We start from the raw sequence: 10,141 nt of genomic DNA, 5'->3' as shown, positions 1-10,141 counted from the left end.
GCACTCTCGCTGTCACAGAAAATTTCAATTGGCTCTTTTATAGCTGGTACAAGTCCAAGGTCTCCAATGAAGTTCTTTAGCCATATCGCCTCTTTCGCTGCCTCGCTTTCTGCTATATACTCTGATTCGCATGTTAAATCAGCTACCGTCTCCTGCTTGGAACATTTCCAAGTAATTGCTCCTCCATTTAGGATAAAGACCTAGCATGACTGAGAGTGGAAATTATCCCTATCAGTCTGAAAGCTAGCATCGCTATACCCTGCCACTCTCAAGTCATTACTGCCACCAAGGGTAAGGACCCACTCCTTAGTCCTTCGCAGATACTTGAGAATGTTCTTTGCCGTAGTCTAGTGAGCCTTGCCAGGGTTCCCTTGATATCTACTGACCATTCTCAAAGGAAAGGCCACATCAGTACGAGTACAAGTCATAGCATACATGATTGAGCCCACAGCGGAAGCATATGGTACATGACTCATCTCTGCTATCTCAGCCTCTGTACCCGGACTCTGAGTCTTACTCAGTTTGGCGTTACTCTGGATCGGTAATTCCCCTTTCTTGGAATCCTTCATACTGAACCTCTTCAGCACCTTATCCAAGTAAGTACTCTGACTAAGTCCAATTAGTCTCTTACTCCTGTCTCTCAATATCCTTATCCCTAGGATATAGGCAACTTCCCCAAGGTCGTTCATAGAGAAACACTTCCCAAGCCAGGACTTAACCTCCTGCAAGGTTGGGATGTCATTTCCTATGAGTAGTATGTCATCCACATACAACACCAAAAAGCTAACTATACTTCCACTAGCCTTGACATATACACAGGACTCATCCTCGCTCCTCGAAAAACCAAACTCTTTGACTTTCTCATCGAAGCAAAGATTCCATCTGTGAGGTGCTTGTTTCATTCCATAGATGGATTTCTCAAGCTTACACACCATATTAGGGTACTCTGTACTGACAAAACCCTCTGGGTGACTCATGTAGACATCCTTAGCCAACTTTCCATTAAGGAAAGCGGTTTTGACATCCATTTTCCATATTTCATAGTCATGAAATGCAGCAATGGCTAGCATAACCCTAATAGACTTAATCTTTGCTACTGGTGAAAAGGTCTCATCATAATCAACTCCCGGAGTTTGAGAAAAGCCCTTTGCAACCAGTCGCGCCTTATACGTGTGTACATTACCATCCATGCCGGTCTTCTTCTTGAAGATCCATTTGCACCCGATGGTCTTTCGACATGGTACATTGTCAAACAAGTTCCAAACTTGATTGGCATACATGGATTGTATCTCACTGTCCATAACCTCTTTCCATTTAGCAGCCTCAGGGCCTGCCATGGCTTCCGAGTAGCTGTTAGGTTCATCCAAACTTACCAGTGTGCTATCACTGATAAGTGTATCACCTTCCGTAGTAATATGGAAACCATAGTAATTCTCAGGTGCATTCCTAACTCTCGTGGAACGCCTCAGAGGTACAAACTCGTCTGTCGGATCAACATAAGTTTCCTCCTCAGGTTGATTGCTAGGGTTTGAGGTTCCTTCACCACTTGACTCTTGAATTTCTTCAAGGTCAGTTTTCCTCCCACTGTTTCCTTGGCTTATGAACTCTCTCTCACGAAAGACTCCTCTCCTTGCTACAAAGACCACATTATCACTGGGTCTGTAGAAGAGGTGAACAAAGGATCTTTGTGGGTAGCCGATGAAAATACACCTCTCACTTTGAGGTTTGAGGTTATCGTGAGTCTCACGCCTTACGAAAGCGTCGCAACCCCTAATATTGATGTGATCTATATTGGAAACTTTTCCAGTCCACATCTCGTGAGGTGTTCTGGTGACCTTCTTTGTAGGGACTAGATTAAGGATATGGGCGGCAGTCTCTAAGGCATACCCACAAAATGAGATTAGTAATGAAGCTCGACTCATCATGGAACGAACCATGTCCAACAAGGTTCGATTGCACCTCTCAGCCACACCATTCAGTTGTGGTGTCCTAGGAGGTGTCAATTATGAGACAATCCCACATTCCTTAAGATAGTCAAGGAACTCGATACTAAGATACTCTCCTCCCCGATCGGATTGGAGCATCTTGATGTTCCTGCCCAGTTGATTCTCCACTTCCTGCTTAAACTCTTTGAACTTTTCAAAGGTTTCTGACTTATGCTTTATTAAGTAGATATATCCATATCTACTATAATCATCAGTAAAAGTCATAGAATAGTGATTAGCATCTCTTGTGGCGGTTTTGAAGGGTCCACACACATCAGTGTGTATGAGGTCTGTCACACCCCAAAACTGGAACGGCGGAAACGTTCTGGGGTGGAGGACGTCATGTACAGTATCATAACAGTGCATAATAGTAAAAACAAGCAACAACGTCCATTGCATTAATATAATAGTTAAATACATGTGTGTTCTTTTGTAAGTTTAAATGACACCAAAAATGTACAATCAAAATAAGATGAGTCTTGGATCCACTCCGTCCTTCAAAAGCTGCATGGGTGTACCTGTCTTAATGGTTCCCTGAAAATACAAGTTATTTTGAAAGAGAGTATCAGCATAAAATGCTGGTGAGTTCATAAATATTTAGTTTCATTTAGTAGTTAAAAGCCACAATATGTTAGTATTAAAACCATGAAAAATTTGTAAAGTTTTCCCAGAAAATCCTATATTTCCTGCTTATAAATAATGTAGCCTTCTACCCGAGGCCCGACTGTTTTACATGTTTGTTATTGTATAAAAAATGTAATGTTTGTATATGTATTTGTAATAGTAGGAAAAATATAGTAGTACTTTGTTATTGTGTAAAAGTATGTTTTCTCCCAATCATTTCTAATCTCTACAAGGAAAATTGTATGTTCTACCTCAGCAGTGACACTGCTGACTATAAAATGATAAAAAAATGAAGACTCGAGGCCGTATTAAATGTACCATACTCCTTAAGGAGTCCTATTTCCTTTAGTTGGTAATTAAGGTTTAGATGTGAATTAGTTTGTAACCATGCTAATCGACGGCTGAATACTCGACGACCTTCTGGCGTCATAAAATAGTGAGGTGACATTTTATCACCCCTTGGCCTTACCGGCTGGGACTGTAGCTAGCAGTCGGGGTGTGGGAGTGTCTGTCCCGTATAGATCTATACACACGATGCCCACTCTCCCTCCAGGAGACTCTGGTTACAAAGTGATACAACAATGTATTGTTGTATCATGAAGTAGTATTTCACATTTAAATTATCGTATATCAGTGTGTGTATAGTAAGTCATAGCGTAGTAATGCTCTCTGTGTACTAGTGTATAGTATATTCTCTTGTATAGTGTATAGTATGTTTTCTTGTATAGAGTGTATTGTTTCTCATAATAGTAGGTTTGTATCGACTCATAAATGAACTGACTCTTGTATGATTCATTATACTAATCATAGTGAGTAGTAATCTCTTAAACTATACCTATTATAGTTTACTAGTAATGTTGTTTGTTATGCCTTTGCAACCCAAAGGTATTGAACTGAAGTAAAAGCTCTTATATCTAAACACATATATATGATATATATAACTAAGATTTCAACGACATTCGGACAAATAACAGGGTACTCTAAGTCCACAACCAAACAAGGAATAAGAAATAAAGTGAGCTATCAGTCCTAAGTCCTTCAAATCTTACTTATATAAATATATCTGTATAAACATGAGTTTGACAATAATATAAGTTTAAAAAGAGTTTGATAAAGGATTTAGCATTTAAAAGAGTTTAATAAAATGTTTTGAAGTATTTGAAATCCATAAGTTTGATAACAATTTGAAAGTAATAGAAAATCTTTCTGTTTGTTCTAGTTATTAATCACATGTGATTAATATAATAACTAGAATGTTTCAACTTGTATTCCGCCCATAAAAGCATTAAAAATCATTTCAAAGGTTGATCAAGGGGTATGAACTCACCTGTAGTGAGTGGTTCTGACGTGTGGTTGGAAGAGGATTGCAGAGTGTTAGGTGTAACTTTGAGCACACAATGATCCTAATAGAAACATATAGACATGTATGTGTATGAATTTAGTGTATAGACGACTAAATAAGAAGGGTAACACCCTTATTGGCTAGGAAACTCTAAGATTTATGGGATACAATCACATATGATTGCATAACTAGGGTATATGGCCACCCTATAGAGTTTACGGTCAAAGAGGTATGACCATTGGAGTTTACGGTCCAAGTGTTCACGGTCCTTGGAGTTTACGGTCTTAGTGTTTACGGTCCATTAACCTTATGGTCATGGAGTTCACGGTCTAAGTGTTTACGGTCTAATGACCTTACGGTCATGCAGTTCACGGTCTAAGGAGATTCAACTATAACTCATCAAATCTTGCACAAATGATGGTTTTAAAAGGCTTCATTCAAAGGCATCAGATTCTAGGGACCATGCTTAGCCTTAGGAAGGGTAAAGGCTATAAGAACACCCTTTTTAAGGGTTTACAGTCTATGAAGATTCATAGACCGTAAACTCTTTTGTTCAAGTAAAGAGTGATGATTTTAAGTCCGAAATGAAGGATTGTAACAAGATTCATGAAAGGGAAGATGATACTTACGGTTTTGAAGGCAAAGAAGGTGTTTTCGGTCCAAAACACAATCGTGTTCTTGAGGATCTTTGATGATCTAGATAAAAGATGAAACTCTTGGATGAATCAAGAGTGAAACATGGATTTAGGAAGGATCTAACACACAAAGAAGGAATCACTTACTTGTTCTTGAAGATTTGGAAGCAAAAGTTTATGCTTTTTGAGAGAGAATCGGTCTTAAGCCTTGAAGGAGGGAAAAGAATGGCTGAAGTGATCACCCCCATATATATAGGGATGGGTTTACGGTCACCATGACCGTAAACTCATTGGTCTTGACCGTAAACTCCCTTTTTGAGGAGGTTTACGGTTGCAGGTAGTTAAGAACTTAAGCTGCTATTCTCAAACTCTTATTCCTTTGATGTACTAGGGTTAGAACACTCAAAATAGGTTCCAAATATTGATAACTGGAAGCCAAATGAGTCTAACACTTATAGGTTTAATTAATTAAACAAACTTGAAAATTTCGGGTTGTCACATCATCTCCCCGTTAGAGGGAATTTCGTCCCGAAATTAGAGTTTAAGCAACCAAGTTAATACAAATAATTAGGTAAAAAGATGAGGATATTTAAGTTTCATTTGATCCTCGCGCTCCCAAGTGAATTCGGGACCTCGCTTGGCATTCCAGCGAACTTTCACTATCGGGATACGGCTTTACTTCGTTCGTTTGACCTCTCGATCCATGATCTCTACAGGTTCTTCCACGAAGTTGAGGCTGTCGTTGATCTCGATCTCGTCGAGTGGAATAACAAGAGTCTCGTCGGATAGACACTTTTTCAAGTTCGAGACGTGGAAGGTAGAATGTACGTTGCTGAGTTCGCGGGGTAGATTGAGTTTGTAAGCTACAGGGCCGATTCTAGCGAGGATCTCGAAAGGCCCTATGTATCTTGGATTGAGCTTCCCACGCTTTCCGAAGCATATCAATCCCTTCCAGGGTGAGACTTTCAAAAGAACACGATCTCCCACCTGGAATTCCAAAGGTTTCCTTCTCTTGTCAGCGTAGCTTTTCTGTCGGTCCCTAGAGGCTTTCAATTGTTCACGAATCTGAACGATCTTCTCTGTCATTTCCCGAATGATCTCCGGACCTGTGAGAGTGCTGTCGGGAATTCGTCCTTTAGCTAACTGTGTGTCACCCACCTCAGCCCAGCATAGAGGGGATCTGCACTTCCGGCCATAGAGGGCTTCGAATGGAGCAGCCTTTATGCTCGTGTGATAACTATTATTGTAGGAAAACTCGACAAGGGGTAAATGAGTATCCCATGCCTTCCCAAAGTCGATCACACTGGCTCGCAACATATCCTCTAAGGTTTGAATAGTCCTCTCACTTTGTTCGTCGGTCTGCGGATGGTAGGCTGTACTCATGTCCAGCCTCGTTCCTAGGGAACTTTGTAGCGGCTACAAGAACCTAGAAGTGAATCTACTATCCCTATCTGAGATAATAGATATAGGAACACCATGCAGTCGCACAATCTCCCGTATGTAGGTTCTTGTGAGCTTCTCCATCTTGTCAGTTTCCTTGATGGGCAGGAAGTGTGCAGATTTGGTCAATCTATCGACGATGACCCAAATGGTATCAAGTCCACCCGTTGTCTTAGGTAACTTGGTTATGAAGTCCATAGTGATCCGCTCCCACTTCCATTCAGGTATCTCCGGTTGTTGAAGTAGACCTGATGGTTTCTGGTATTCGACCTTGACCTTGGCGCAAGTAACGCATTTACTTACGAAGGTAGCAATTTCTGCTTTCATGTTAGGCCACCAGTATAACTTTTTAAGATCCAGATACATCTTATCTGAACCAGGGTGGACGAAATATCGAGTGTTGTGCGCTTCGGTCATGACCAAGTCTCTAAAGCCACCGTGTTTCGGTGTCCAGATCCGGTCCATGAGATATAAGGCTCCGCCACCCTTGACTTCCAAGTTCTTATCCATTCCTCGCAGGGATTAACCCGCCACATTTTCAGTTTTCAAGGCTTCGAGCTGAGCCTCCTTAATTTGTGTGGACAGATGCGAATGGATAGTCATAGTTAATGACTTGACTCTTTGACCAGAATATTCTTTCCGACTTAGGGCGTCTGCTAGTACGTTGGCTTTACCCAGATGATAACGAATTTCACATTCGTAGTCATTGAGTAGTTCGACCCACCGTCGTTGTCTCATGTTGAGCTCCTTCTGGTTGAATATGTGTTGTAGGCTTTTGTGGTCTGTAAAGATAGTGCTTTTCGTACCATACAGGTAGTGTCTCCAGATCTTCAGGGCAAACACAACTGCTCCTAATTCGAGATCGTGTGTGGTGTAGTTGACCTTGTGTGTCTTCAACTGCCTTGAGGTATAGGCGATGACCTTACCTCGTTGCATCAGAACACAACCGAGCCCCTGGTTGGATGCATCACAGTATACTACGAAGTCTTCTATCCCTCCGGGGAGGGATAGTATCGGTGCGGTGCATAAGGCTCACTTTAGCGTTTGAAACGGCTTCTCTTGTTTCTCTTCCCAGTCAAAGGCCACACCTTTCTGGGTCAATGTCGTAAGAGGTTTCGCAATTCGAGAGAAGTTCTGTATGAACCTGCGGTAGTAGCCAGCGAGGCCTAGAAATTGATGAATTTCTGTAGGCGTCTTCGGTGCTAACCAGTTCTCGATGGCTTTAATTTTGGAAGGGTCCACGTGGATTCCTTCTTCGCTAACCACGTTACCTAAGAATTCGACTCTGCGGATCTAAAATTCGCATTTAGAGAACTTCGAATAGAGCTTCTCCGATCGTAAGGTTCCTAGGACTTGTCGTAGATGATCACTATGTTCCTCCTGACTTCGAGAGTAGAAAAGTATGTCATCGATGAAGACGATGACGAACTGATCCAAGTAAGGACGGCATACCCTATTCATTAAGTCCATGAGTACTGCGGGCGCATTAGTCAATCCGAATGGCATCACTACGAACTCGTAGTGTCCGTAACGAGTTTAGAAGGCTGTCTTCGGAACATCCTCCTCAAGCACTCGTAACTGGTGATACCCGGATCTCAGGTCAATCTTCGAAAAGTAGCTCGCCCCTTGCAGCTGGTCGAATAAATCGTCTATGCGAGGGAGACGGTAACGATTTTTGACCGTAAGTTTGTTGAGTTCCCTGTAGTCAATGCACATACGGAACGATCCGTCTTTCTTCTTCATGAATAAGACCGGTGCTCCCCAGGGTGAGAAGCTTGGTCTTATAAAGCCCTTGCTGAGCAGTTCGTTAAGTTGACCGGACAGTTCTTGCATCTCTGCAGGTGCTAGACGATAGGGCGATTTGGCTATGGGGGTAGCCCCTGGAACTAAGTCGATCCTGAATTCGACTTGGCATTGGGGAGGTAATCCCGGTAGTTCTTTTGGAAAAACGTCGGGGAAGTCGCGTACTACGGGGAGGTCTTTTAGGTCTTTTGTTTTCTGGTTCACATCGACTATATGAGCAAGGAACGCACGATATTCCTTTCATAGGTATTTCTGGGCTTGCATGCATGAGATAATACAAAGGTTTGTACTGGGTTTGTCTCCGTATATCAACAAGGTTTCGTTATTCGGTAGGTTTAGACGGACTGACTTCTCGAAACACAGAATATCGGTACAATGAAGACTCAACCAGTCCATGCCCACAATGACGTCGAAACTCTTGATTTCCACGGGTATGAGGTCGATTGGAAATGAATGATTATCTAGTGTGAGGGTACAACCTATGTAAATCTCGTTAGAACTCTCTGTCTTTCCGTTAGCCATTTCTACGATGAAGGTTTTTTTAGTGCTTGCGGTGCTTGATTAAGTAAGTGTTTAAATTTTTGGTTCACGAAGCTTCTTTCTGCTCCACTATCAAATAGGATACATGCATATGAGTTATCAAGGAGGAACGTACCCGTGACTACCGTGGGGTCTGCCACTGCTTCATTGTGCCCAATGGCAAGTAGTCTCCCTGCTCCTCCCGCATTCCTAGCTTTAGGACAGTTTCTTTTGAAGTGCCCTGTCTCGCCACACCCATAGCAGGCCTGGCTTACTCCTGTACTAGGGACCTAGGTGATGGGTCTGGGTGGTGCTTTGCAAAACCGAACAGTATGGACCTTCCGGTCGCAGTTGGTGCAGTACAATTCTCGGCAGGGGCCGTTGTGATGGAAATTACACTTAGTGCACTTGGGTAGGCTCCCTGCATATGGCTTTGCTGGTACAGGGGCAACCGGAGTTGTGGCAGCACGGGCAGCCACAACCTGATGGTTCTTGGAAGAGGATTGGGCTGATTTACCCTTCTTTCGGTCCCAACGCTTTCTCTTGTTGTCGGCCGCTTTGGTTGGTGCTGAGAGAGAAGTTGTAGTTGTCGTTGGAGGAGAAGGAACCTCGTGATCGATAAGCCTTTGGGCCAATTTCTTGGCGCTATCAAAGGTTGCAGGGTTCGATGCTAGGACGTTTCCTCGATACGGGGGTACCAAACCCCAGATGTATCTCTCGATTTTCTTGCTTTCGGTAGGGACCATGTTGGGACATAGGGTTACTAGGTCGCCGAATCTGGTTGTATAAGTCACTATGTCGGAACCCTTCATCTTAAGGTTCCACAGTTCCTCCTCGAGTTTCTGAATCTCGCCCCTCGGGCAGTACACCTTTGCCATCAAATCCTTCAGTGTCTCCCAGCCCATGGCGTTAGCCGCTACCAGCGAGAGTGATTTGACAAGACCATTCCACCAAGTCAGGGCCCTTTCAGTGAAGGTGCAGGCAGCAAATTTTATCTTGCTTCCTTCAGGACAAGAGCACATCTCAAAGACTGCTTCTGTTTTTTCGATCCATTGGGACAACACGGTTGGCTTTCACCATGGTTAGAGTTGGTGCCCATTCCAGCTCGACTGGCACCACCAGAATTTACTTGAGTCATGGATGCGGCCACAGCTGCGGTCACAGCAGCTTGAAACATCACCGCATCGAACTGCGGAGGAGGTGGTAGTGGTGGAGTTTGATTTACAGGTGTGCCTCTGGTCGGACGCTTGCGGGGTGGCATCTTTTACTGAAAGTTTATAGAGATAATGATAATAGTAAGAATCAATTGTAAGTATGAGGAGGGTGATCCATGGACTAAATCGCCATAGCCCAAACACTAGAATGAGTGTATGATTGAAATAGAGACACTACAATAGAGTAGGGAAACACAAGAGTAAAGACCTCCCAATAGATTAGATAACTGTCCATATTACTGGTATTAATGATGTAAATGAGTCCGGGAAAAAAAATGACCTAACAGTAGGTCTTACATCAAACCATAAGGGAAAAATGTTTACAGCTTAGAAGTCTAGTTATAGTGTTTGAAAGACAGGAATATTTTACATAAAAGTGCTACTTAGATCATAGATACTGTAGGCTATTCCTAAGATCAAAAGAAAGATGAGTTAGGAATCTTCTACTGGCGACGGGTATTCCTCGGGAGTACCCTCAGATCTGTCAGTTGATGTACTACGTCTTGAAGATGTCGCTCTTGAGCTCTCTAGTGCACTCAAAGTTCTATAACTTTAGATCGGGATGCAGCTAGCTGTTGC

Source organism: Lactuca virosa, chromosome 5 (genome assembly GCF_052849685.1).
Source record: "Lactuca virosa cultivar CGN04683 chromosome 5, Lactuca_virosa_CGN04683_v6, whole genome shotgun sequence".
Classification (NCBI taxonomy): domain Eukaryota; kingdom Viridiplantae; phylum Streptophyta; class Magnoliopsida; order Asterales; family Asteraceae; genus Lactuca; species Lactuca virosa.
This window is presented reverse-complemented; position numbering follows the sequence as displayed.